Here is a 27,867-nt window from a genome sequence, read left to right as displayed (position 1 = left end):
CTGGATGGCAGCACCCCCAGGGGTGGATCTGGTTCCTGGCATGGGCATGCTCCAGAGGGCCATGCCATAGATCCAGATGGTCCTACTGTGATCTCTGAATCTCTGTCATCACACTGAAGCAGCTGGCCTGGTGGAGAGGCAGCTTGGTCCTGCGCCCACTGGGAGACACTCTGAGAAGATACAGGGGAAGTCTGGGCCTGCCTGTTGCTTTCCCAGTCAAAGCTGTAGCATTTACTGTCAGGGGTCCCAGGTCAGAGCCATGTCTACAGTGTGCTCTGTATTGCTCTGACCAGGGGTTGTGCTTCCTTCTTAAAAGAGACATCAGGCCGGGCAGTGGTGGCGCACGCCTTTAATCCCAGCACTTGGGAGGCAGAGGCAGGCAGATCTCTGTGAGTTCAAGGCCAATCTGAGCTACAGAGTGAGTTCCAGGAAAGGCGCAAAGCTACACAGTGAAACCCTGTCTCAAAAAACCAAAGAGAGAGAGAGAGAGAGAGAGAGAGAGAGAGAGAGAGAGAGAGAGAGAGAGAGAGAGAGAGAGATCAGACATGACTTTTTCTTTTAAGTTCGAGACAGGGTTTCTCTGTGTAGTTTTGCGCCTTTCCTGGAACTCACTTTGTAGACCAGGCTGGCTCTGCCTTTCAAGTGCTGGGATTAAAGGTGTGTGCCACCACCGCCCGGCCCAGACATGACTTTTGTCCTTTACTTTCGAAGACTATCTTTGCACATCCTAGGCACTGATCCTTTGGTAAGCGGGCCCTACATCCTACAACACACCTTGGAAGAGCTCCACCATACAGGTCAATTGTTGCTTAGCTGAAGTACCACTGAGACAATGGGGCTAGAGAGCCGTCCATCATTACAGTGCCCTCTGACCCACAAAGGGTGGGAGAATGGTGGAGTCTGGGCTGTATATTGCTGTTCTCTCTCCTTCCTGTAGGATGCAGGGGATGCTGTGTGCCCTGCACCAAGAGCAAGCTGTCTTGATGGGCAGACATCACACCTGCATGCATGTGGGTGTCAAAGTCACCACATACCAGCACCAAAAAGCTGAGTCCCCAGAGAGATGGATTGCAGATCTATTCTAAGCTAGACCTGTGTACTACCTGGACCTCAGTTGCCCCTGCCCTGCATGTGGTCAGTATCAACCTGGACCTTGTGTCTATTGGTCTTTAAAGTGTTTGCCATCCCCCCCAGGGTGTGATTTGCTGAGTGATAGGTGTAGATCCTTTGGTGAAGGAATGGAATCAGGCCATAGAAGTCTCTTTCTCTTGTGATAGTTTGAGTTTGAATCATCCCCCACAGGCTCATGGGTCTGAACACTCGGTCCCCACCTGGTGCTGTGGCTTGAAGGTTGTGGAGCCTTTGGTATAGGGAGTTCAGTTGGAGGAAATGGATCGTTAGGGACAGGCTTTGAAGGTAATACCTGCCTCTAATTCTGGACGGAGCTCTCTGCTTCTTGGTCAGTGTCATGTATGAAGTCATTACTACATATGAAGTCCCACAGCCACAGACAAACCCACTCCAATCACCATGCCTGGCCTGAACGGACTGTATCCTAGAAATTGCAACCTAGGATGAATCCTTCCTCCCTTGACTTATGTCTATCGGGAACATCCTCATAGTAACTAGAAAAGTAATGAATACACCCTGGGACCTGGCCTTCCTTGCAGCCACAGCCCATGGCCTGCGGCCTGCATTTGACCATGGCCTAGAGCTGGGCAGGAGCCTTGGTCTCCAGGCCACCCACTGTTGGCTTGTTCTGGCAGTGCAGATGGAGGACCACTCTTGGCAGCCTGGGGGGGATGTCATGTGTGTTTGGCCAGTCTATCCATGGTGCCCCCACTGGTGGTAGCCCCCCCAATTCACTCCGTTGCAGATTTGATCCCACATGTGTGATAGACAGAGTACCCTAGCCTCTCTGAAGTATGGGCAGGGTCCCAACAACTATTCTGCTCCCAGGAAGTCCATCTTTGCCATGGCTTCTCCTGCCACCAGTTTGGACCTTAATGGTTCTAAGAAGTGGACCAAGCCGGTGATGTGCCTTCAGGATGTTGCTCTGAGCTTACAGCTGTCTGGGAGCAAGAGTAGCAGGAGCTGGGCTGTGAGAGGTCTTGTCCTGAGGTCTTGTCCTGAGGATGGCTCCACAGCTGATCTCACCGGTCATGGCCTCTCAGTGCTCAGAAACTTGTTATTGGACGTGGCTGGCTGTTCCTAAGGGCATAGCCCTGGGCGAGGTTGTTCTCTGAAGCCAACACCAGCCTCCAAAAGGGCTCTCTGCCAGGGCACAGCTTCCGTTCTTTATGGCCAAGCCTCTCAGAAGCCATCTGGGCAGTGCATGGTGTTGTCTATCCTGCTTGCCTGTTTGTCTGTGTTGGGGGAGCCTCTTCCTGCTGACTGCTGTTTAAGTTGTGGTGATGTGGTGATGTGCATGCATGGCTGCAGCTTGGCAATGGGATTAGCTCTGCAGATTCTGACTTCTCAGTCCTTCGTGAAGAGTGCCATGTCGCATGGTTCCGAGGGAGGTGATGGCTTCGAGCCTTGCGTCATGGTGCCTCCTCTTCTGCATCACTGGCTTATGGACCAAGTCACTGCAGTCAACCACTGGGCCATATAGGCTCACATGCGACACCAAGCAGCTGCTTCCTGGCTCCATTCTCCTTTCCTTGGCCGGCTGAGGAGGGTGAACCGTTCTTCCCTCTGCTGCCTTCTGCCTCTCTTGGATGGTCACAACAACAACAACAACAACGCATAGGACCAGAACAAAACTTAAACAGTAAACTGGAACGGAAAACGATCATTGGCAAAGTGTTTGGAGAAAATTCAACACTTATCATTTATTTTGGCCATTTCCTTTTGCTTTTCTTGGAGAGGAGCAGGGCTGTCACACTGCTGTGCTGACCCCGCTCCGGGCAGGATGATGCCTTGAGTGACGGCCATGGGGTATAAGGGGTGTTGTCTGCCCCACGGGGATATGCTGCCACCCTGTCACACTGGCTCTGAGCTGCCTTCTCATGTGGTCCCCTCTGGCCCCTGGACGCCTTCCGCTTCTGACTTTAGTTATGCGCATGCGCTCCCTGTTCAGGCCCTTGCCTAAGGCCGCATGGGGCTGGGGTCCTGAGAGCAGGGACAGAACCGATATCTGTGCCCCGGGGTCCTTGCCAGGGTGATTGCTCTCCTGCCTGGTCTGGCATGTGGCCTCCAAGGGTTTGATTTGGCTCCAGCTCCTCAGGCGCAGGCGGCTGGATCCCCATTCACACTCCATCATCGACGGATGACAGCAGGAACAGTGGGAGTTCATTACAGGGGCCATGAATTGTTGGAGGTAATTTAGATTACAATTTAAAGTTTAATTTAAAAATCTATCAACAAATGTGAAAGTACTCGAGGAACATTTTAAAATGCACTTTAATCTCCCCGGCACAAATAGCTTTTCGGGGCTCTAAACATCATCACCTGGAAAAACAGTAAAACTTTACTGCATCTTTAATTAAATTACAAACACAAAGGATAATTAACTTTTTTATTTTTATTTTATTCGTGCCATTGTTTCTCCTCGGAGTCAATATCTTCCAGCTGCAGGAGCGGCTGTTACGAGGAAGTTTACAGCCTCGAGGCCCTGATGTGATGGGCTGCGGGGATGGATTGCCCCACTAGGCAGGGTGGGGGCCAAGCCCTTGCAGGAAGCCTGGCTCTGCCCTAGATGATCTCTCAACCCCCCCCCCCCCACCGCCATATTATATCTAATCACAGGTGCCAGTAGAAACATGCTCTGGGGGCACAGTGAGACACGGGTCACCCCAGTCCTGACCCTGCCCTTCCCCCGCCCCCAGCTGAGAACTGCTCTGTATGTCCACGTGGATGCTCATATTCTTGTCTAGGAACACTGTGGCAACAGGCGGCATCTTGGGGCCATGTGGAAATCACTCCTGTGTGTTGTACATTTAGTCTATCCCAAAGTGATGTTTTTGGCCCCCTGTGTCACGATGATCCTCACAGCCGCTAAGAAGTACTTATAAGGTGTGGGAAACTAAGGTGGTCCAAGGTTGGGCAATCAGCAGTGGTCTCATGGATGGCACATTGCTGGCAAAACTCAGTTTGGATTTTAGTATGAACTGCCTCCTCCGACCCTGGCTTGTGGGTGCAGAAGAACATTCCTCCATGCTGAGAGCAGAGTGGATAGCGCCCCACCATGCTGTCTGAAGGGTGTGGACAGTGCTCCTCTGTGCTGGCTGAGGGGACTGTAGCTCAGATCCCTTACCCTGAATGGGCTTGGAGGGTGGTGCTTGGCTCCTGTGGGGGATGCGGTGATGAGGGTCACACAGTGGTCTTTAGGTGCCCTCCTCAAGGGCACAAGTCCGTGGGGTGCTGACCAGGGCCCAGATTGGCCACCAGGGGGCCCCCTACAAACGTGGCGCTGCGGGAACAGCTCGCCAAGACAAGCTTTCAGGGCTGCAGACTGTGGGAGGATGCTGAATCTTGGTGGGCACGCAAGGCCGGGCGTCCGGAAGCTCCTGGTCTAGGATTTCCTCGAGCGGCACCTTGAACCTCACAGTTGCAGCCCTCTCTTCCCCTTTGCTGTCCTTCCTTTCCTGGAGCTATGCCGGGGACTTTGCACATCCCTGCTATATCTGAGCTTTGCAGGCAGCCAGGGCTTTGCAGGTCCGTGGCACCCGGCAACAGGAGGGCCCTGGTCTGCCCCAAAGCACCATCCCTCCCTCCTCCAGGGTTTCCTAGAGCCCCTGGCCACATGTCTCTAGAGCCCATGTGTCCCCAAACATCCCTAGGTCCCAGACATCTCAGGACCCCCATCTCCTGCTCTACACGCTTCTGTGGGGCTTCTCCCTTGTGGGGTTCCCTTCCACACATGTTCACACACACTCAATCACACTTGTGCAGGCACACAGGAGCTGCAATCCTCTCCTCAGCCGATCACCTGCCGCTCTGGCGGTTTCCCACCCCCACCCCCACCCCTGGCTCTGGCATGGGAGACTGAGGGGTGCCGGCCACACGGGGTGTACAGTTTTAGTGTGTTGGCTGCTTAATTATTGGTTAATCTAGCAATTTAGCATGCTTCATTTAATTCTAATTAGGAGAATTAATAGGCAGGCGATGGCGGCTTCAACAGACTGCCACCAAACAAAACCACTGGGGACCCTTTGCGTTGGGGGCGGTGTCCAGGGCCTTGGCAGCTGTCGGAGGGGGAGGGCAGATCTATGGGTGCCTGAAGGTCACGGTGAGGTAGAGTGTCCTGGGTGGGTGGAATTGCTGGGTAGAGGGGCCATGATCCTGGGGATAGGGGCAGGAATGCCTAGGTGGCCTCTAGTATCCAAGAGCAGCTGGCGTGGGGGGGGGTAGCTGTACCCCCTTGGGTAGCCTCCAGCCCCCCCCAGTGCCCTGTGCTACCTTCCCTGTGCGGCCTGGTGTGTTTGTCTCTGCTCATCAGGCCGGCTCCCTGACAAGGCCCCGACATTGGACAAGGCTGTTCCTCTAATTAAGGTGCTAATTGAATTAAATGGCTGCGGTAATGAGCAGATGAGCGGCATAAAAAGTAAAGAGTCAGATAGGCCAATTAACAAGAGCGAGCACAATTATAACACTGGCTACGCGCCCCAGCTCCAGTATTGTTAATTGTTACCGGGGGATTTATGGTAATTGGCCCCACAACAGGCAGCAGCCAAACCTGCCCAGGGCTGGTAATTAAAAAATGATATTCTACACCAATGCCGGATGGGCTAATTAGGCCTTGATTTACATAAAGGCCTGTGAGAAGGCCTGTGCCACCTTACCTGGCTGGCTGTGGGGGTCACTCCGGCCCAGCCTCAAAGGCAGCCAGGCAAGGCAGTGGGAGCCCCCTGCAGGCCACATGGTGGCACAGCCAGAGCTGGCGTCTGGGACATAGAGGCCACTGTCAGATGTGGGGGTCTAGGGTCACCTCTGAGCCAGAAGGACTCAGCATAATATGATGACAGACCAGAGCAAACTCATGAGCCCAGTGTCTGCCCCTCAGACCTTATGTTGGGCAACTGTCTCCTCCAAACACCTTCCTGCAGGGAAAAGCTCTTTAAATAGGAAAGGTAAACAACTTAAATAGGTTCAGGAAGTCCCTGAAACCGACCAGATTCACTAGGCCCCTCCCTGCCAGAGTAAACAATAAGAGCTATGGGTCCCACTCAGATGGAAGGAAGCTGAGATGCGAAGAAGACCTTTAGACTAGACCAGCTGCCTAGAAGAGGCAGAAACCAGCTGCGTTACCTGGCAGAGGCTTAGGCCAGCTGAGGCACCTGGAAAGGACACTTTCCAACCTGTTGAGCTGGCTGCTGGCTGTGCAGTGTGCTCCAGGTTCCCAGCTTTGTGGTTCCATTCTGAGGCTGGCTTTGGTGATGTCGTCATCCTTGAGTCGTTTCTGCTCCTGTAAGTGACCCCACACCTGTATTCCTATAAGTAACTCCAATAGAACTCATCGATTCACCAAATTGGGCTTGGGTCTGTCATGGGTTCCCTGTCTAGGATGTGTTTGTGTCTCCTCAGGAAAAGTTTAATACAACACCCTGTCTGGCAAACGGGGTCCCCCATCCACTGTGTAAGCCCTGCCTACCCCCCGGGGAGCATCGGTTCAGGCACAAAGGCACCTTACCCTGGGACCTTCACACTCTGGGGTCATGGCCTCCTCTAAGGCTAAGGCTGCCCCTCCTCTTTACCTTCTGAGTTTCTCCAGGGAGTATGCCTGGACCTGGGTGGATAGATGCCAAGGTCCTAGAGCAAGTAGCCCATTGATCTGAGCCCTGTCCCTGGCCTGACCTGACTTCAGCTCCAGCAGCCATTACACACTGCCCAGACCCAGTTCTGAGAGTGGATGGGTCCCACCAGACTGCCTTAGTCACAGGGACCAGAGAGACACAGATACCGACCATCAGAGTGTTGGAAGGACAGAGACTCAGAAAAAGGCTGGCCGGCCTCCCCTGGAAGGCAGAGGAAGGCATGCATTCACTCAGTCTGTCCCACAACCTTCCCACTGCCCACTCTTGGTTTCTGATAGGACTGGTTCTGTTTTAGCAGACCAGACCTGGCCTCCGCCCCTGCTGCCACCATGGCAGCATCTCTCAGGAACGGGGTCCCTGTCCCTCCCTTGTCCCCCCCCACCCTGGATACCTGCAACAGCATTCCCTCCCCACAGCATCCCCTCACCGCTGCGGTCCCTTAGCAGTCCAAGGCCTCTGCCACGGACTCCTCCAGCAGATTTACCGTAACATTCACACTCTGAACAGAAAACTCTGCCTCATTTACAAATGTAATTTCAATTGAGGGTGGCTCTCCAACCTCCTTCCCCTTGAGTCCCAATTGAGCCCCTTCGAGTGCTGATGGCATGATTAGACAGTGTGCGCGCCGCGGCAGATTAGTCAAGCGCGGCCCCGTAAATTGGGAAGGATGTTTTATCAGGACACGTCGCCGTGGCGCAGGCAGCTATGGGGTGCTCTGGGCTGTCCCCTCAAATCACGGTTATGGAATAATTTAGCCCTCGATTCTCTGCGATTACTGCCGCCACTGATCATGCTGTCACGTTCCGAGTGAGCACTTCATCCCGCGTTTATTCATGCCAGATCTGTTTTGCTTTCGTAATGAGCACATATTACCCCGGCACAAAGAGGATGAAGGCGGCCGTGTGATAGATAGGCGCGAGATTAAATGGGATCTTTATGACTTCTGAAGCCATCAGTTCTGACTGTGCGATAAGACGAGTCGACTTGGGTCCTGATTTGCTCTTTATTGGAGCCAATATTAGCATGTGCTCACCGGTGCAGTGCTGATCAGACCCATTTAAGGTGGAGCCGAGGGCTGGCTGTGTGGGATGCTGCTGCAGCAGTTACCAGCCCTGGACTGAGCCTGTAACCACGCCCAGGGGCTCCTGGCCCTTCGGAGAGCAGGGCTGCAGGGGGTCCTGAGAGACCAGCTAGCATGCCGGCAGCGGATCTCAGCATCCTCCCAGCATCCTCCCAGACTAAGCCTTTTTCTTGGGTACCTTAGAAGCCATCTTGCTCTAACCCCATCTCTTAATACACCCTAGCCAGAAGGGAGATTGGTTGTTTGGAACCCATCTGGCTGGCTGTGGGACAGGTGACAGACCTAGCTTTGACACAGTTGGAAGCATGAGACACCCTTCTGCTGGGACCATGCATGGGGCCCATCCATCTTCAGTCTCTCTTCTCACTCTCTTGGCTTCAGGCAGGACCTCTGGTCCATACACCCCAAGGCCCCAGGACACTGATGGCTGATAGTCCCCATTTCTCACTGCAGAACCCTCCTTTCCCTATCCATCCACCCTCCTCATTCTCACTCTGCATCTGACCCCTGGACACCTTCTTTTCCTCATGGAAACCCCACAGTTGGGGATATTGGTGTGGGGGGGGGTGTCTGTCTTGTCTACGCCCTGCCTCTTTCTTTGCAGTCCCTGTCCAGGGCAGGATGAGGTAGATTAGAGAAGAGTCTACAGGCAGTCCTCTGGGCCGGGGATGGAGGTCAGAGAGGCCTGGATATGGCTGGTACCCAAGCCCACAGCACGATCCCTAGTACCTCCATCTGGACCTTACTGTTTCTTGGGAGCTGGCTGGCATGCAGTGTGCGAGGTGGGACGGGACGGGCGGGGGGGGGGGGTAGACTACACTGTTGCCTTTGTCAGAGCAGGTGGAGCCGGAAGCTACTCTTTTCTTACCTGGGATGCCCCTGGCCTCAGTTTATTGGGCTTTGCAGGCTCTGTAGTACTGTGGTGAGGCCACCGTCACGTGTCTCTATCACTCATGTTTAATCTCTCGCCAAGAGTATTGGCACAGAGGGAAGTAGAGGGGGTGGTCCTCGGAGCCAAAGGGGCGGGCAGCTTATCCACATTCCGTCCAGGTCACCCCTGGCTCCCTGGCAGAGCAACCTAGACTCACCCCATCCCTGGAGTCCGTGTCTGCAGGGCCCTAGGGGAGGCCCTGGGACAGGCTGGGCTGGGGTCCCCGCTATATAATCAATGCCAGCGCCTGAAGATTCAGAGAGGATGGAGGCCATCGGGTCTAGAGCCCATCTCTGGGTGAAGAGTCCGCGGGCCTCTTCCTCGCAGCAGAAGCTAAGACACACACAGGGGACTCATGAGGTGGGCTCAGTGCCCTTGGGATGGGACTGCACTGGGTAATCATCTGGGCAGAGCACAGAGGTGTGTGTGGCTGCTGCCCACAAAGCCCCTGGCAGATACCGGTTGTGTGCTGTCCTTGGTGAGGGGTCGATGAGTCACCTTTCTGGCAGACAAATGCTGGACTAACTAACCCCAATGGGGGCTACAACATCTCGGAGATATCTCTGTAAATCTAAAGTTATTTGAAAGTGAAATATTTGAAAAAAAAAATCCTGACTCATAATATGGCTGCTGAGTAAGAGGAGCCAGTGGGCACGGTGGCGCACCCCTTTAGTCCCAGCATTCAGGAGCCAGAGGCAGGTGGATCTCTATGAGTTCCAGGTCAGTCAAGGCAGCATAGTGAGACCAACCCCCTCCCCGCCCCCCCCCCCCCCCGTCTTGAAAAACTAACCAAACCAAATCAAAGAGGGAGGAGCTGAGGATGGGGGAGGAGCTGAGGATGAAAGAGGAGCTGGCAAGGGGGGGGGTAGGATGGGTTGGAGCTGGGGATGAGGGAGGAGCTGGGGATGAGGGAGAGCTGGGGTGGGGTGGCCTTGGAGTTGTCCTGGCAGACTAGGTGGGGAGTTAGAGGGATGAGCAGCATTTTTGAGGAGCTTCTGGGATTGTTGAGGGGCACGTGAGTGTGTGCATGCATGTGTGAATGTGTGAATATTTTTGTCTTGTATGTGTGTAAGGATGTGTCCCTGCCTGTGTGAGAAATGAGTGTGTACAGCTGTGAGTGTGTGAGTGTACACTGAGGACCCCACCTGGGAGGACCCAGTGCCTGACTTCCTGTGACTGGGACCCGGACGCGCTATGCTCTCTGCATCGGGGCCTAAGTCTATTCACAGGTGGGGTAGTCGGCTCTCCCTTTTTTGGGCTGCTGAAGTGGCAGCTCATTACTCCCCCACCATCACCCTTAATAGAAGCCGGTAAAAATCTCTACCTGCTAATTTAAAAAGGAGCTGGCGGTTTATGAACCCCCCAAGAATGAAGGTAAGTGATTATTGACAGTAGACAAAGGGACAAGGATGGGAGCGTCCATTCCGCAGGACTGGGTGATAAGGACAGCCCCTTTCTCATGCTAATGCAGATCTGCCCCACACCCCGGGAGCTGGAGCGTCCCTTTTCTTCTCCTCTTAAATGTCACTGCTGAGCCTAGCGATCCTCCTCCTCCTCCTCTGGACAGGCTCAGGGGTGGGAGCTCCAGCTGTCAGAACCCTAGGGTAGAGGGGGTCTCAGCTCTCTCCAGGCAGGTAGGGCAGAGACCCTTTGTTTATCACTTCGGGCATCTGCCCACTGGGAGGGAGCGCTTCGGAAGGAAAACCATTAGGTTTGGTTCTGAGTTTTTCTTCATTGCGAGTTTATGGAGCACCTACTGTGTGCTGTTCCAGGGTGGGCAGTTCAGGGACACCGGTCAGCTGGTGGCCTGGGCCACCCACCAGGGAAAGATAGGAAGTCTTGTTCCCCACTTCCCACAGACACCAAGGCACAGCCGCTTCCCAAGCTCTGAGACTCGAATGCCTCCCTGGGAGCCCCATTCCCTGTGCTGGGGGATTTGAAATGAAGAGTGGCCACAGCCAAGCATTTTTCTAGATGCAGGGATGTTTTCCGGCTTCTCCAGCCCCGGCCCTTCCCTGCGCCTGAGCCGTTGACTCTGTGTAGGTATAGGTTGTCTCTCCCTTGCTGGGTACTGTTCTTTTAGGCAATGCTGATGAATCTAGCACTCCTCAGAGAACTTCCAAGTGCCCTGGAAGGTGCCGAGGGTGTGCCCCACAAGTAGGCTTCAAGCTCACCCATTGCCAGCGGTTGTGGTCACGTCTTCTATGGGTTTTCGTTCTCCAGCCTGGAGGCACAGGTGCTGGATGGGATATGGTGGGATGGAGGACAGGACCCAAGGGCGGATGGGGAGCCTGCTATGGATGCCAGGGAGCGGAGGAGGAGCAAGTCCTGAGGTGGGAAATCCATGAGGCAGGGCCAGAGCAAGCCAGTGGCTCTGCTGTCCTTCCTGACTGAGGAGGGTCCACCTGGCCGTTGCTGCCCCGTGTATCAGGCAGGGCTGATGCTCCCTGGTTCTCCACTGGCCTTTGCAGATGTCCTCGAGCCTAGCCTAGTACCAAGCTTCTGGTGGGAAGTCTCACCCTCATCCCTCCCACCTCAGTGGCCTTGGCTCCTTGGTACCTGTGTCTACATGTCTGTGAAAATGGCTGAGTGACACCAGGCAGGTATTTGAGGTCTGACCCCTCTTGCCATCTCACCCTATGCAGAGATGTGTGGTAGCACTCTAGAGGACTAAAGAGCCAAGAGCTCTGCAGTTGCATAGCCTCATCCCAAAGACGCCTTCACTCATTCATCCAGAATACAAAGGATGTGGCTCCCAAGAGCCACGGTCTGCAGGAAAAAGGCCCGGGATTACATTTTGTGACAGGAACCTTCTGGCATGGAGGTAGAGTTCTGAGTGCCAGGGTAGCTGAGCAGGGACACAGCAGCGTTCCTGCCCTGGAATAAGATCTCACCTCCAAAGTGACTTCCAGCCAGTGTGCCCCTCAGGCTGGGAGAGGGAGGGAGGCTCCAAGCAGTCAGGGAGGTAAGCAGTCTGGGTGTTGCCGGGCAGTGGGACAGGTGGCCCGCTGCTGTGCCTTTCCTGGGTCCTGGCCTTAATCTCCATCCCCTGATGTCTCCCCAGGAATGGTTCAGAAGATGGGAAGCTGGCAGCCATTCACTGTGAAGCAGGGTCTCTGAGGTTCAGGGAGACCCACCCGGCTGCATGGCGGCAGCCCAGCCATGGCTTTGTCCACCAGCGGCTCGGCTGTTGTGGAAGCTGGCAGAGCCAAGATGGAGTCAGTCTCAAACACATAAGCCAGTGCCAGAAGCTGTGCAGGGAGAGGGCGGTAGGCACTTACGACCTCTGTTTCATCTTGGTCTGACCTCACCCACCCGCAATTCTATCCCTTTGGCCAGACTGAGGAATCAGACCACCTCTGTGGGCCCCTTACTTCCTGAATACGCACCATCCTGGTTAAGAGGAATTGGTGCTCCTTGCAGGACCTTGAAGTTTTTTAATTGTCTTGCTAATAGTTGCAAATCTCTCTGATTGTCATTTAGATGGCCACTGCTCCACCCCCATGGTTCCTAAGGGCCCACGGCCACAAACTGTGGCTCAGTTTTTCCTATCCAGATCTCCAGCTCTTGCTCCCTTAAGACAGAGAAGAGACCTTCACTGATTTATCAACTAGTCTGAGTAGAGGCCTCCGAGGTCAGTGGAGGTCATTGACTCAGTCAAACAACTGGAGCCTACTGAGGTCAGAATCCCGCTGTCCGGGGCCCATCACAAGGCCTACATGAGAGCAAGGCTGGACGGGGACCCAGGACTGCTGGTGATGGTGAGTCACCGCTCTGCGAGTGGTGTAGTCCTAGCTGGCGAGGCCTCCAGAGGAAAACCCATTCTGGCGGTCATGAGCGCTTGGCCCCTGGAGGCCCGGGAGTGGCGGAGCAATGCATTTGTTCTAATTCCCATCAGAGCTCCGTGGTGCTGAGGAGCAAAGGAGAGCATGGCGAAGTGCAGCGGCAGGCAGCTAGAAAATTGAAAGACTAGCTGTGAAGTGCAGTGGCCTCGCTTTTCGTCCATTTCCTCTCTAGCAACTTCCCAGGAAATGGACGGTGGTTGCCTCCGACACTGGGATGATGGATGGCCGCCACACACGCCTGCCCAGGAAAGCGCCCAGCACCAACGGTGAGGTTGGGAGGTGGCGGGGTGGGGTGGGATGTGGAAAAGCAGGGAGGGCCACAGCTGGGGCCAGGATGGTGCCGGGTGGGGTAGAGCCTGCTTGGCTCTCCCAGCCCTTCTCAGCCTCAGCTTCCCTAATCAGCACAATGGGGCTGCACTGACCTGCGCACCATGCCATGGTGGGCTCCAGCACATGCTGCTGCGCAGAGGGGTGTGGGTGCAGATGCCATCCCCTGTCCACCATGGGAGGATAGCTGCACAGCCCGGGGCCTCCCCCAACTGAAATTTCCACCTTAAGGTGCAAGGAGCCCTCTGCGGCCGAGTCCCGCCGCCCCCTCCACCCCAGTGACAAATACTAATGTCTAAATCAGCAGCCCGCCCGGCCGGCCCGCCGCCTGCTCATGTTCTTTGCTGAAATGTCACCTGTTCCTATCTAACGATTTGCATAATGCAAAGCTTCTCACTCGTAAAATACAGATTAAGAGGGGAAGCCAGAGTCATTCCGGAACCAGGGAGCCATTTCAAAGGAACGGGGGAGGCACCCATGCTCTTAACCCTGTCCCCGCCAGCCTGCTGCTTGGGGTGAGCTGGCTCTGCCTACAAGGCACAGTACCGGGGACTGCTCCAATCCCGAGAAAGAGTGGGCAGGTGGGGACTTTGGGGACTTCCAGGGCCCAGCAGATGCCCTGCCACATGCTGCCAGCCTTTTCCCACAGCCTGGCGGGATGGCTTTTTCTGGAGGTCCCCAAAGAGAAGAATGGTAAGGGCAGGTGCCCCCCTCCAACCTGGGCTGCTTCTCTGGCAACCCCCCACCACGGGGGGGGGGCGGCAGCGGAAATCTCTGGCTGTCACCTAAGGTGGTGTCCACTACCTCCAAAATTTCATTCGGTCTGTGGTCTTAGCATGGATGGAACAAATGCCTCAGGGGAGGCTGTTGAGAAGATTCAGGCATTCTCAGAATTATCCAGAGCCGGGACAGGATGGGGACAGGGGGTATCCCTGCTGCATTCCCAAAGAACAGCTTGGAGGCTCCTCAGTAGAGGAGGTGAGCCACCCTGTCCTGCTTCCTCCCTTCTGAAACCTGGACTGACATGCCATCCTAGAGATCTGGGCACACCCTCCATGTTGCAGGCTAGGCACCCATCCACAAGCCAGATGGACCCTCCTCAGATCCGCCGATGTCTCTAGGGAGCCCCTTCACCATTACCCCTCAGTCCAGGGTCTGTGCCCAAGGGCTGGGCTGGGACAGGAGGTAGGCAAGGGTTACCTGTTCAAGCTTGGGGCTCTTGAGAGTGGGGCCTTTGGAGACACCTAGAGCAAGGTAGTCCGGAGGCTAGCCCCTGCTCTAGTTTATTTTCGGTTGCTGTGATACAATACTGACCCAGAGCAACTTGGAAGTGAGGGGGAGTTGCTTGGGAAGAAATGAATGAAAAGCAGATCAAAGCCACCACACTTCACAGTTAGTCTTTCTACCTGCTACGAGAAAGGTTCATTTCGGGAAGCTGAGGCAGAAGTCTGGAGGCAGCAACTGAAGCAGATCATGGAGCGATGCTGCTTATTGGCTTGCTCTCCATGACTTGCTCATCTGCTTTCTTATGTAACCCAGGACCACCTGACCTGAGGTGGCATTGCCCACAGTGGTTTGGGTCCTCTCACATCAATCCTTAACCAAGAAAATGCCCCACCAACACGCCTTCAGCCCCGTCCGACGGAGGCAGGTTCTCGAGCATCCTTCCCAGGTGATTGGAGTTTATGCTGAGTTCACGAAAACTAGCAGCACACCCATCCTTCTACTGGAGACTCTCCCACTGGGACACCTCCTCCAGCCTGGAGACTCCTTCATCTGGAGACCTCCACACCTGGAGAGTCCCCCATCCCCGGAGATTCCCTTATCTGGAGACCCCCTCCTGGGGGCTTCCTTTCCCACTTAAGTCTCCCCCATTTAGATACTCCCCCACATGAAGACTCCTCCTTCCTGAAGACTCCCACACTTGGAGTGCCGCCTCTGGCCTGGCTTCCTATTCTCCAGTTTGCCTGTGCTCCCATCCTTGAGGAGCTGGATGTATCTGCTGATGGGCCATGCTCCCCTTTCCTCTCATGTCTCTGGAGGGCTGCTAGCCCGGGCACAGTTCCTCCTCTGGTCATTCTGTGCACAGGTAGCAGGTAGCCCTGGTTGTCCCTGGCCATCCTGCAAGCGTGATGCTGGGCGCTGCATTCCTGTCATCTCCCAGAATCCCACCCAGGTTGGTGTGTGTGCCACCCACATTTTATAGAAAGGGCAACGAGGCAAGGACTGGTTGGACAGGGTATAGACTGGCAGTCTAGGCAGTGGAGGAGGAAGGTGCTCTCTGCCAAACCCTCCTTCTTTGCCTTGCCTGGGGATGGTTGGGAGAACCTGTGGGGACGTATAGCCAGTGCCCCTGCACCCAGAGGGTAGCCTGTCTCTCTCTGCAGTTCTGGGCAATTTAAGTGCCTCCTCTTGCTGGGGGATCTACGACAGAAAGCATCTGATGTCCAGACAGCAGCCCAACACACCTTTGCTCTGGACAGACTCTGCCTCTGCGGATGCTCCTCTGCTGCAGGTGTGCCTACGCCAGCAATCCTGCCCTGCAGTCTAGCTTCCTTAGCAGGTGCTCCTCCTATAGCAGAGTGCTCCTCCCAGGGAAGTTACTCCTCCCCTGCAGATGAATCTTTCTCCATTCATCTAACCCTGGGGGTGGAGAGGATCTAAATTTTTTCTCTGTTAGGTTGTTCCTACAATTCTCCAGGTGCCTCTGTTATGCTCTGCAGTGGTGAATGGATTGTAATACTTTCTATTCCTTAGGAAGCTTTTGCTCTCTTGGGTTTGGTAGCTCACACCTTTAATCCCATTTGGAAAGCTGAGGCAGGAGGCATATTGTAAGTTTCAGGCCAGCCTGGGCTACAGAATAAGACCCTGTCTCAAAAAGAGAAAAAGGAAAATGTCTCCCCTTTGCCTCCCACCTGTTTCTTTTCCTTCTGGCCTCAGGCAGGGCTTTCCCCATGGAGGACACTTCCAGTCAAGACATTAGTAGCTGGGTCATAGACACCCTGGTTGCAGAGGGCTGGTCAGTGGTCAAGAGACCCAAGACCCTCCAGCCTTTGAGCCACAGCCACCGCTGCCCCCTTCCCTGAGCAGTGGCCCACTGTGAGCTGATGCCGCAGACTCTCAGGGGCAGGCAATATTTCCCATGCTGCCCTCCCTCACCCACAGCCAGGGACCAAAGGTCTGGACCCTCAGTACTGCACCCTCCTGATCATAACTCCTTGTCCTGATCTCTCTGTGACCACTCTGGGGGGCAATGGATTGCAGAACTCTGTGTGTGTGTGTGTGTGTGTATGTGTGTGTGTGTGTGTGTGTGTGTGTGTATCAGTGAGGGAGTCAAAGTTAGCTGTCTCAGTATTAGCCATAGATATGATGTTGGTGTCTCACGTTACATCTCAAATGGGTGCAAAGAAATTCCCCTCCCCCTTTTTTGATAAATGAGATTATAGGGTGACTCCAGAACTGCCTTGGTTGTATTGCATTAGGGCTTTAGAACATGCCTTTGCTTTAAATAGGATTTCTGGAAAACTCTAGGCTTACAGCTAGGAAGGGAGAAAGATCTTAAGCAAATATTAGCTGCTGTGTTATAATTTTTTCTTTTTCCTTTTTGTCTCTCTCTGTGTCTCTGTCTCTCTGTCTCCCCCAGCCCCCAGGGTTTTATTATGTAACCTTGGCTGGCCTGAAACTCACTGTGTAGATCAGACTGGCTGTGAACTCAGTCTCCTGCCTCTGCCTCCCAAGTGCCACCATGCCTGGCATGCTGGAATTCCTGCTTCTCGGCCGGCTTCAGCTGAACTCTGGAGTTAGGGCTCCTTTACCTTCTCATGTCCCCATAATTTCCCCTGCCTTTCTGTCCTGCTTTAGTCCCTACATGGACTGGGGAGGGGTACTGACGGCCGGGGAAGATAAGCCCAGCCCCCCTGACCAGGGAGGGATTTTGGAAACAAGAAGGACATGGATGGTCTTGAGATGGCCCAACCTTTAAGAGTACTGGTTTTCTAGAGGGCGGGAGATCCAACGCCCCGGCCTTCAAAGGTACTTACACACACACACACACACACACACACACACACACACACACACACACCTACACATAATTAAAAATAATAAAATATAAAATTTTAAAAGGAAATAAGAGGAGTCCCTTATGTGAGCAGGTGGGCGTGCCTGAGGGTATTGGTCCAGCTGTTGTTTCTGCAGTTGCCTGGAACCTGCTCAGCTCCGGGTCTCCAGCTCACCGATTCCTCAGGAGCACCTCTTTTTCCCTCCGTCCCACCCCCCAGCATTTCTGTCAGTGCGGGTTCTCTGACCCTTCCCCACCTCCAAGAGCCTCACTTTGCCCCTCAGCTCTGCCCTCCCCTCCCACAGAGCACCCCATGCCTCTCACCCTTCCGCCATGTTCCTCTGGTGACTGTGGACTTCGCCATGGCTGTCTCGTGCACCGGTCTCGGGTTATTGCGTACCTCTCTCTCTAAACACCGGAATAAAGTAGGCAGCCATAGCTCTTGCCTCCAACCCCTCCTCTTCCTCACTGCCCCTCGCCCTGCCCCCACCTGTGGTTTGGCCGCCTCACCTTCCTGCACCTGCCTCTCTCTCGAGTGACACTGTCCTGGATCCTCGGAAGTTTTGCATCTTTGCCCCAGTCCCTGTCCTTGGCCATGAACTGACCTCTGGGCTGGTGCCCCACACAGTGTGATGGCCTTGATTTATATGGAACTGATATGCAGGAGGCATCTCTCTCTTGGGCTGTTTCCTGAAACCCCAAGTTCGAGGCAGGGGTACTCAGAGCTGGCGCAGAAGGCGCGGGGCTTGTTCGGGACGACGCTGGTCTCCTACTTGGTCTGGTGGCGGCCTCAGGGGTGGTGGTACTCTGGAAGGGCCAAGCCTTCCAGCCATCCCTCCAGCTGCTGATAAAACCAAGCTAATGGCTTTTCGCTAATGAGAAAAGCTGACTGATTATGACAAATCACAAGGAGCAGCGGGCTAAGCGGTGACACGGGTGCCCCTCAGCACCAGGAGGGGCCAGCGCGCCATCCCCCAGCCTGCGGTGGGGCCTCAGGTGGGTGGGTGCTGCGGGGCCCTATTGCCTGCCTCCCACCCTGCATCTTCTATCCCTCACTGCCCGTGCCCAGTGCTGCTCACCCTCTCCCCGGTGGGCATGGTACATGTGGCTTGACGGGGGGAGGGTAGAGCCCTCATCTCCAGTGCCCACTTCAGCCTGGAGCAGGGATGGGATGTATAGCTAGCTGACAGCATCCTGGGGCCCTGCTCTCCATGTGAGTGAGACCCTCCTAGCTGGGGCAGAGACAGCTGTCTCTGTGCAGCTCCGGCGTCTGTGTTGAGTCTGTACTGCGTGTATGTAAGCCCGTCCTGAGACAGTGGGCTCTGGATAGTTGGTCCAGATACTGCCCTGTTGATGGCCCTTGCCCCTCAGTGTGATGTAATAGTGTCAGGTCACTATTACATCATGGACTCTTCTCTGCTGGGAAGCCTAGATGTCCTGACAGCTCCCTTCTGGACAAGCCCCAGGCCAGCTTTCTAGAACTTTCCACTCCACTGGCCACTTCCTTGACTCCTACCCTCCTCTGGCATCTTCCCCTCTTCCTGGGCCAGTCCTAGCCTGGATATTATGAGATCTGCTTTGGGGAGCCCAGGGACGTGGGGTGACATACTCATCACTTAGAGGGCTGGGGGTTGGCCACCTGGAGGGTGAGAAGGCAGGAAGAGTTTGCTGAGAGGAGCATCTTATCTGGGGCTGCCCTGTCATCCATTACTGCTAATTACACTGAGCTGACGGAGGCCACACCTCATGCCTACGCCTGGGCCAGGTGGGCCTCTCTGTCCTTATTGTCCTCTCCCAGGGATGTCTGTGGCCAGTGGGAAGGGCCTGGGGTCTCCCTATCGTCCCGGAGCAGCAGCCACACGTCGTGGACGCCCCTTGATAGATGGAGCATGGAAATTAGTTCCAGAGTTTAACTGATAACGGGAGCCAGCGACACTCGGTTATGGCAGCCTTAATTGATGAGCTCGTTAAGCCCATTATTAGAGAAATTGATTTCAAATAGGCACTTAGAGCGGGAGGCAGGCAGGGAGGGAGCATCGGAGGCAAAGGAAGTCGCGAAAATACATAATGAGGCAAGTAATTTTATAGGTTTGTTTAATGAAAAGCCGAGACAGCGCACTTGTGGCCGTGTGGGTTTTAAACACTCATTTTATGTACTAATAAAACTCCCGGTGGAGCATCCGTTCCCTAGGCCCAACCCACTGGCCTCTGCACTGCCTTAATTAATTAATTAACCCAGGCAAGGCGATCAATGAGTTAGTCACGCGGAATCGACACTCGAGGATGTGTTCGTGGGGGTCTTGACGGTGTGTCCTCAGCCACCTCAGGGCCCCAGCCCTGAGTGACCTGGAGCTTCTAACCCCAGGATAGACATACAGCAGTCACGGCAATGTCGGTAGCAGCCACAGTGAAGACCTGCAGCTGTGAGGACCAGGGTGGAGGCTGTACTGGGAGTTACCCCACCAGGTCATAGAGGCGACACTTATAGCCCCCAGGGAATGTAGAAGCAGTCATGTGACTCCTGATCTATGATCCAACTCCTCTGGTAGTTGAGACAGCCTTGACTCTGACCTGACCACCTGCTCCATCTATCCTTGGGACCATGTGGGGCCAGCTGGAGGATCCTCATCACAGATACCTGATGAAAGAAAGCAACTGTTTTTTACACATGTGGATACACAGTCAGACACAGGTGTGTCATCCCATATACGGAATCCCACATGTACACATGGAGTAGACATGCTCAGAGATATTAGCGTGGAAATACACAGACTCCCACATGGATCCATATGAAAACAGCCATGGACCGCCTCGTCTTTTCTGAAGCACGCTTGTCGTGGCCTTTAGGTTCAGTGGTTCCAACTCCACTGTGGCTATTACTCTCAGTCCTTTCCTCTCCCCGTCTCAGATCTCTGGGCCTCTCTGCCCCCATGCCATTCATCCTTAGATTTCTGTGCACGTGCTGACCATTCCCACTTACCCAGGTATGCTTTCCTGAACCCCAGGAAAGCTGGCTACCCAAAGACCTCTTTACCCTTCCTCAAAGACACCCACAGGCTACTCATGTCCAACATGGCTGAAGACAGGTGTGACTTCTCACTCCACCCCACCCCCACAAGGACTTTATGCCTGTATCAGGACCACTCAGCCCCCTGGGAGATACCCTTTCTCTCTTGCCTCTTCATTCTACAGCAATTCAGTGCCAAGATGTGTCCCAACAGGCCTGTTCCTGGCCTCTCTTGCTGTCCTTCCCAACTACACAGCGGTTAGTCACACTTTTGTGATGATTTCTGGCCTACTGCTGACCATGGTCCATAGTAGGGCCTTTGAGGTCTGACCTTAGGCCAGAGGTCTGACATTGGCTTCAGTGACCCTCCTTACCCATTCCTCCTCTTGGTTTTTGCTTCCCTGCCTTTTCCCAGAATACTGCAGGAGCTCTCTGTGGTCGCATGGTGTCCTGTACTGCCCTGCAGCCCCTCCACAAGGTGCAGCTGTCCTGTGCTAGGCTCTTCCTGTTCCCAGATGCAAGGGCCAGAAGGTAGGGACATGTCTGTTTCCTCCAGAGGAGAAGAAACAGGCTCTGGGCAACATTCAGTGGTGGTGGGATCTGTGTGATTCGCTAAATGTATACAGGTCAACTCACATGAGCAATTGTACCTACAGAAATGCCCCCCCCCCCCCCCCCCCCGCAACAACTCAACAGGTCTACATTTTAGTCACTAAGAAAATGAAAACATCATCCTGGATGGAGTTGAGAGGCTGGGAGCAGGCTAGGCTCCCAAGCAGGCGGGCAGGAGGCTGCCGCTAAGCAGGAAAACATTTGCTGTGGCCAGGTTACCAACTCCACAGAGTGAAAATGGTTTGGAGATATGGCTTTACTTCTGGAGGGACATAGAAAGAGGCAGTGACATGGGATGGGAAGAAGGGCTGAAACCAAGGCTTGGTCCACACCTGGCAAGGAGGAGCAGGGCCTAGGTGCTGCCCCTCTGGCCTGCTGTTGGCCTTGCCACTGCCTGAGACCCACTCAGAGGCAGGATTTGGGACACTTGAAAGTTGGACTTGAGACTCAGGTCAACAGAAGTTTAGGGGCACAGACGGAGCCTGGAGAGAGCAGGGTCACAGCGCATCTCTCCTGTGTTGTCCTTGCTCTGCTCAGGCCTGACTTCAGGTAACGAACCTTGGGTGGCTCCTGAGCAAGTTGTTTGAGAGACCGTGCCCCCACCTGCCCGTCTCCCAGAACAACCCTGCAGAACAAAGCACCACCATCATGTGCTGCATCTAAGAGCTAAGAACAAACAGCTAAAGCAGGAACCCCCTTTGTGACGTGGGTTGTGGTGTGGAGTCCAGTGTCTTTCAGATGCACTTATGACCGCACCCATCATGACCCCCAATGGTCTGTGTGCTCTGCCCTTAGGCTGTACTTGTACTTCTTCCTCTGAGGAGGACCAGGGAGCACGTGGCAGCCCCAGCCACTACTGGATCCAAGCAAACTCGGAAAGCCACTCCCAGTGGCATGAGTGGGAATCTGAACCCCAGCTTTCTCTTTCTTCTGTGGATGGTACGCTGATTATAATTATGGATCAGACTCAGGGAGTGTGGCCTGTGCTAGGAAGTCTTGCTCGGGAGTTGGCACACAGTGGCCGGTCTCCTCTCACAGATGTGTCCTGGATGGCTTGAGGAGACGAGGGGTCCAGGTTTCCCATATTCATCCCATCTGCTCCGTGTCTCCATCCCAGTCTCAGGACATGCCACCCTTTGCTTCCCACCCCAAATGAAAGTGCTGGCCAGGCCAAAGACGATTTGGGCAATAATCATAAAACCCAGTGCCTTAGTTCCAATCTGATTGATCTTCAGCCACATCTGCCCCGAGTTTACAGGAGGAAGAGAAGGGTGTAAGGCCACAGCAAGCCTTGCTTCCGACATGCCCATGCTTTGCATCCTCATTTTGGTCCCCATGGAGATGCTACTGGGATAAAATACATATGTCAACTTTAAAAAAAGGGGCTGCTGGGGTGGCTCGGTGGGTGAGAGCACTTGCTCTCAAGCACGAGGACCTGAGGCGGTTTATTAATTAATTAATTACTAATTAATTAATTAATTAATTATACATCCTGGCCACAGCTTGTTCTCCTTCCTTTCCTCTCCCCCCGCGGGGCCCCCCCCCCGTTCCCACCTCCGCAATCCACACCTACTCCGTTTCTGTTCAGGAAAGGGCAGGTCTCCCATGAGTATCAACAAAATGTGGTATATCAAGTTGCCCTAAGATTAAGCACCTCCTCATGTATTAAGGCTGGGCAAAGTGACCCAGTAACTTTTTAAACAGGAGTAGGGTCCCAAAAGCCAGTAAAAGAGACGGCCCCTGTTCCCACTGTTACAATCCCACAAGAGGATCAAGCTACACCACTGTAATATAGATGTAGAGTGCCTAGGTCAGTCCCATGCAGTCTCCCTGGTTGTTGGTCTCTGTGAGCCCAGGTTAGTTGATTCTGTGAGTTGTCTTCTGGTGTCCTTGACCCCTCCGGCTCCTACAATCCTTTCTCCTCCTCTTCCCCAAACACCTTTTGTTTGGCTGTGGGTTGAACTGTTTCCATCAGTTGCTTGATGAAGTCTCTCTGATGACAATTGGGTCGGGCACCAGTCTGGTCACAGGCAATGGCCAGTTCAGGCTACATATCCACTATTGCTAGGAGTCTTAGCTGGGGTCATCCTTGTAGATTCCTGGGAGATTCCCTTGTGCCAGGTTTCTACCTGACCCTGAAATGCCCTCTTTTTCCAGTAGTCTCTTTCAGTACTCTTCTCCTCTGTTCCCTGTAACCTGATGGCTCGTGTTCCCATCCCTACCTGGCCTCAGTCCACTCACAAAATCCATTTCTCCTTCCCAGGGAGATCTGGGTGTCCCCCATGAACCCTCCTTGTTACTAGTCTCTCTGGGTCTGTGGATTGTAGCATAGTTATCCTTTCTTTTATAGCTAATATCCACTTATGAGTGAGTATATTCCACATTTGTCTTTCTCGGTCTGGATTACCTCACTCAGGATGATTTTTTTTCTAGTTCCATCCATTTGCCTTCAAATTTCCTGGTGTCTTTGTTTTTAACAGCTGAGTAATATTCCATTGTGTAGATGTACACATTTTCTTTATCCATTCCTTGGTTGAGGGACATCTAGGTTGTTTCTAGGTTCTGACTATTACAAATAAAACTGCTATGAACATAGTTGAGCAGGTGTCCTTGTGGTATGATTGAGCATTCTTTGAGTATATGTCCAAGAGTAGTATAGCTGGGTCTTGTGGTAGATTGATTCCCAGTTTTCTGAGGAACCACCACACTGACTTCCAAAGTGGCTGCACAAGTTCACACTCCTACCAACAGTGGAGGAGTGTTCCCCTTGCTCTGCATTTTTTCCAGCATGAGCTGTCCATTGTGTTTTTTATCTTAGCTATTTTGACAGGTGTATGATAGAATCTCAAAGTCATTTTGATTTGCATTTCCCTGATGGCTAAGGATGTTGAACATCTCCTTAACTGTTTCTCGGCCATTTGAGAGTCTTCTGTTGAGAATTCTCTGTTTAGATCTGTATCGCATTTTTTTTTAAAGATTTATTTATTATGAATATGGTATGTACGCCTGCATGCCAGAAGAGGGCACCAGATCTCATTACAGATGGCTGTGAGCCACCATGTGGGTGCTGGGAATTGAACTCAGGATCTCTGGAAGAGCCGCCAGTGTTCTTAACCTCTGAGCCATCTCTCCAGCCCCAATGTATCGCATTTTTAAATAGGATTATTTGGTTTGTTGAGATCTAGTTTCTCGAGTTCTTTATATATTTTGGAAATCAACTCTCTGTCGGAAGTGGGGTTGGTGAAGACATTTTCCCATTCTGTAGGCTGCTGTTTTGTCCTATTGACGAGGACCTGAGTTTTAATCCCCAGCACCCATGTAGAAAGCTGCACGTGGCTGGCTGCACATGTGAATAACAATAGGCAGAGCCTGAGAACTCACTGGCCAGCTGACCTAGCTGGAAGGCCGAGGTTCTGGCTCAATGAGAGACGCTGTCTCGAGGCAATAAAGTGTTGAGTGGTAGTAGAAGCAGCCTGACATCCTGCTTCGGCTTCTGCGCTGATGTAACACGTGTCCTCCAGTGGACACCTCTGTAAGGCTCTGCCCTCTTCTCGGACACTTGTGAGACAGAAGACAGTGTATCTCATATCCCTTGCCCAGCCCCCAGCCTTCCATATGCCAGGACTTCCCCCAGCAATGTAGGGAGCTTTCCTGCCCCAGGCTGCCAGGTCCCTCCCTGGTCCACATCCTACAGAGCACCCCAAAGACCACACTGCCCTCTACCTCTGCCTCTTGCCTGTTTCTACCCTCAGAACCTCCTTAACCCACTGACTTGGACATACAACCCCAGATCTTCTAATTAGTCTCCCCATTACTTCTGTTTGAGGTTGGTGGTGCCCTAGGCTCCCAGCCACCCTGTTGGTTTCTGTTTCCCAATATGGAGCAAGAGCCACACACAGCCTCCAGTCCCCCATCTCTGTGGAGAGGGGTGAGACAGCGTCTCTGACGCTAGGATTCAGATCTTAAGTGATCCCAAAGGTCCGTGGTTAGAGGTTGGTTCCCAGCCTGTGACCCTGCTGGGGCTTGTCAGGAGCCACTTGAGAAGTGGAGCCTCATGGGAAGAAATTAGGCCATTGCTGGATGCTCTTCAAGGGGCTATTGGGACCCCAGAGCCTTTTCTCTCCCTTTTGCTTCTTGCCTGTGCTGAGGTAAACAGACACTTCTTCCTGGGGTTCCTGCCTTAATGTATTGTACTGGTCACTGCTTCCGCTCAGACCAACAGGGCCAAGCACGCTTGGCCTGAAACCTCTTCAACCATGTACGAAAAGAAACCTTTGAAGTAAGGTACCCAAGCTCCTGTCAATCAGCCCACCTCCCTGTGCACCTCCTCCTCCAGTCAGCTCTCTGGCCCATAGCTCAGGTGCTCCATAAACACTTTGACCCTTGTTATCTATCTGTTCCATAGTACAGTCCCAGCCAAGTGCAGATAATCCCTGCTCACCAACCCCCGGAGAAGCACTTCTTAAATCTTTATGTTCATTTACCTACCTGCCCACTAAACCACAAACATGCCCACGCTCTGCCAATCCACTTGCCAGTCTTTCCATCCTTCTGTCTACCCACTACCCAAATATCCACTCACCTACTTTCACACTCATTTATCCTCTCCACCTCTCCATCTAACCATTCATCCATGCATCCATCTAACCATCGAAACATGCACACGTCCATCCGTTATCCATTCATGCATCTAGCCACCTGTGCATCTATGCATGCATCCATCCCTTCAACCATCTAAACAGCTATGCACCCATCCATCTGTATTAACTATCTAACGTCTCTGCATCCATATAATAGCAAATGTATGGCTTATACATCTGCTTACTATCCATCCATACACCTAGTTAACCAGTCATGTATCATCCAGCTATGTGCCATCCACCCACTCATCCAGGTATCCATTCATCCATCTAAATATTTAAGCATCTATTCATCTAATCATCCATATACCCAGCCAATCAGCCATGTACCATCCATCTATCCATCCATCCATCTGTCTAAATATCTAAGCATTCATTCACCTAGCCATTCATCCACTAACCCATTCATCTAAATATCCAACAACTCATCCGTGTATTTGGCCATACATTCACTTATCTATCCATACTTTTGCTTATCCCTGTATCGGCTCATCTATCTGTCCCTTTATCCATTTACCATATAGCCATCTATCTATTCACTCATTCACAATTCGTTTATCAATCTTTCTGCCTACCCATGAATCCACCTACCCACCAACTTTCCATCCATCCATGTACCATGCTATTTGCCATCTACTGACTCGTCCATCCATCCATCCATCCATCCATCCCTTGAACCACTTGTGAGTCAGCTTGCAGTCAGTGTGAGTCACTGTAGCAAACACTGGAGATAATCAACTTATAAAAAGAGCGGCATATTTTAACTCACAGTTTTGGAGGTCTTAGTCCCTGATCAGTTAGTGCTGTTGCTTTGGGCCTGCAGTTGCACACTAGGGATGGAGTTGGGGCAAAGCTGCTTACCATATGTTGGTGGAATGAAAAAGAGAAAGGGACCAGGGTCCCATAGTCCCTTCGAAGGAACTCCCTCAGTGAACCTGAAGATTCCCCACTAAGTCCCACCAACCTAGAGGTTATACCAAACTGGGGACCAAACCTTTAACATGGGGCCTTTGGGGGAACATTCTAGATCCAAATTCCAGCACTACCCTTCCACCTGTCCACCTACCAGCCCCTCGCCTGCAGCTGAACCAGCCGGTCGTCGGTGACTCTCCTGCCCTCTTATCTGACCGTGATCACCAATCCTCCATGTCTGCAGCTTTTTCTCCCCAGGCACAGGGTCTGCCCAGGCAAAGCCAGCTGGTCTCCATGTGGTCCCCTAGCCACATGTGGTCCCATCCTTGCTATACTGCAAGCTTGGGATGGGCAAGCACTGCTGAGACTTCCAGGCAGTGTCCACTGGACACACAGATGGCTTGTTAGTGGAGTGAACTGTCAGGCATAACGAGGGGAGAACTCGATTTGTAAACACTGGTCAATATGAATTAGCGCCATCAGGATGGATTTGGGACTAAATTGGACAATCACACTGCCTGCACCCAGAGCCCAGCAACAATAGGTAAATTAGGTCATCATTAAATTATCATGGAAGAAAACCGCACAATCGGCAGCCACGCTGGTAGAAAGATGACAGTTATTTACAAAAACCCTGCTGTTTGCAAATTTGTACAAAATTATTTGTTCCAAGAGGAGGTTTATGGAGCTATCCACACATTATCTCCGCCCGAGATCCTCAGCCCTGCATATTAACTAATGTCTGTGGTTTAATTGGAAATAGAACAGGCCAAATTGTAAATCGCTCTTCTGCCATCTGTCTCTGTCTCCACGCTTGTCCTCAGGAGAGGAGGACACAGAATAAGCAGATGGATGGCTGGACAGGCTTGTCTCTCTCAGCAGAGCCTCGACCTACCCTCGCTTACCGCATCCCCTCATCCTGTCCAGAGCCACAGTGCTGGATCCCAGCAGCTTGTGTTGGTACTGTCACAAACAAATGCCACAAAGTGAATTGGCTGCAAGTGGGCAATGGGCAGTAGGCACTCGCAGAGTGCCAGGCTGTTTTACAAATGAGGAAGCTTAATAGATCCTCTTCAATAGGCCTGACCACGAGAGTGGTCAGAGAGTGAATAGGAAGAAATGGTGACCACAGGACTGTGCAGGTCACTCCTGGGAAATATTAGGTAACCCTGGGCCCTGCATTAGCTGCTCTGGGAGTGGGCAGAGAGTCCTGCAAGTGCCCAGGGGACACCAGCAGCCACGGACGTCCAGGGAGCGCCAGGTAGGGTGCAGTCTTTGGTTCTGGTTTGCTGTTCTGAGTGGGTGCACTTCACACTGCCCATGACCAGTTCTCCTTGGCACCGGTTTGTGATTGTGGACTCAGTTCAGAGCAGATCTTTGAGTAGCCAATACCTAAGCTGGGGTGAGGGTGTGCTCTTTCACTGGGCAATTTTTTAAAAACTTGATTTAATTTGTGTGTGTGTGTGTGTTAGGGTGTTAGGTGTTGTGTGTGTGGTGCGTGCATGAGAGTGTAGGTTGCACGGGGCAGCTGGAGCTCAAGGGACAGTTGTATCACTCCCGCTCCTGACAGATGCCACCACCACCATACTGCCTTCCGGCCTTGCAGGGGAATTACAGACCACGCTCCCACTTGCCATCCTCTGGTGTCGGGGCTTCTCGAGGAGCCTAAAGATGCGTGCTTCCCATTGGCTGGG

Source organism: Peromyscus leucopus, chromosome 7, assembly GCF_004664715.2.
Source record: "Peromyscus leucopus breed LL Stock chromosome 7, UCI_PerLeu_2.1, whole genome shotgun sequence".
NCBI lineage: Eukaryota > Metazoa > Chordata > Mammalia > Rodentia > Cricetidae > Peromyscus > Peromyscus leucopus.
Note: the sequence above shows the minus strand (reverse complement) of the source record.